This window comes from Aplysia californica, unplaced genomic scaffold (assembly GCF_000002075.1).
Source record: "Aplysia californica isolate F4 #8 unplaced genomic scaffold, AplCal3.0 scaffold00249, whole genome shotgun sequence".
Classification (NCBI taxonomy): domain Eukaryota; kingdom Metazoa; phylum Mollusca; class Gastropoda; order Aplysiida; family Aplysiidae; genus Aplysia; species Aplysia californica.
Genome location: NW_004797519.1, coordinates 288,854 through 290,057, shown reverse-complemented (window position 1 = coordinate 290,057; position 1,204 = coordinate 288,854).

The following is a 1,204-nucleotide window of genomic DNA, read 5'->3' as shown; positions in this document are numbered from 1 at the left end:
ATATATGGTTTTGTTTGCCTTTTTTCTGTTTTGGCCACTTCAGGTAAAGCAGGGGATGCACTGACCGGTCTTGTTCTGGTAATACGTGATGTGTACAAGGACGTACTTCTAGCCCAGGCGGTGCTAAATGATGCTCTTGATGCCTCTGGGCGAGTATTGCTGGAGGAAGGAAAGGCTTTCAACATCACAAAGGTTAGTTTGGTTTGTTTAAAGGTTGTTGTTTTGTTAATGTTGTTATTGTTTAAGCGGGGGTGGGGGTTGTTTTATTTTGTTTTTGAAAGTGTTTTACGGCACTCGCAACTGCAAAAGGTCAGAAGAGCGCGTGGGACACATTAAACTTTTTCAGTTGGTAGGAAATATTGAGGATGCTCAAATACAGGATGCATAAGATCAAAGGGAGGATATATTTTAATGGACAACGGGGGTGTCTTAAACAGATGGTCAGAGTACATAGAAGAAATGTTCAAAGATAAAAGAGGAGGAAAACCGGTAATAAAGAATGAAATAAATGGACCAACAATACTGAAAGCAGAAGTACAAGCTGCCATTAAGCAAATGAAACAAGGAAAGGCCACAGGACCAGATAATATTCCAGTTGAAGTGATTGTCGCGCTTGAAAAACTAGGCACTGAAATAACAACAAAGCTCCTAAATGCTATTTATGACAGCGCGGTGAGATCCCAGAAGATATGACGAAGTCAGTTTTTATAGCTTTACATAAAACACCAGGTGCCACTGAGTGGATATGCATAGAACAATTAGCCTTATGAGTCATTTTACAAAAATACTGCTGCGAGTAATAATGGGAAGATTGAGAAAAAGTGTAAGACCAGAGATATCTAAAACACAATTCGGTTTTGTTCCTGACAAGGGCACCAGAAATGCTATATTCACCTTAACAATGTTAATGGAAAGATGTACTGAAGCACAGAAAGAGCTGTATTTATGTTTCATAGATTATTCAAAGGCGTTTGATAAAGTTAGACATGATGAGCTGTTTAAAATACTGGAAAAGCTAGACATAGATGGAAAAGGTCTAAGAATTATCAGAAATTTGAACTGGGACCAAAACGCTGCTGTACGAATTAATGGTGAATACAGTGAATATAAGAGGATCAGGCGAGGAGTGAAGCAAGGATGTATTATGTCACCAGACCTCTTTAACATGTACAGTGAAACAATCCTTAGAAACATAGAAGAATGC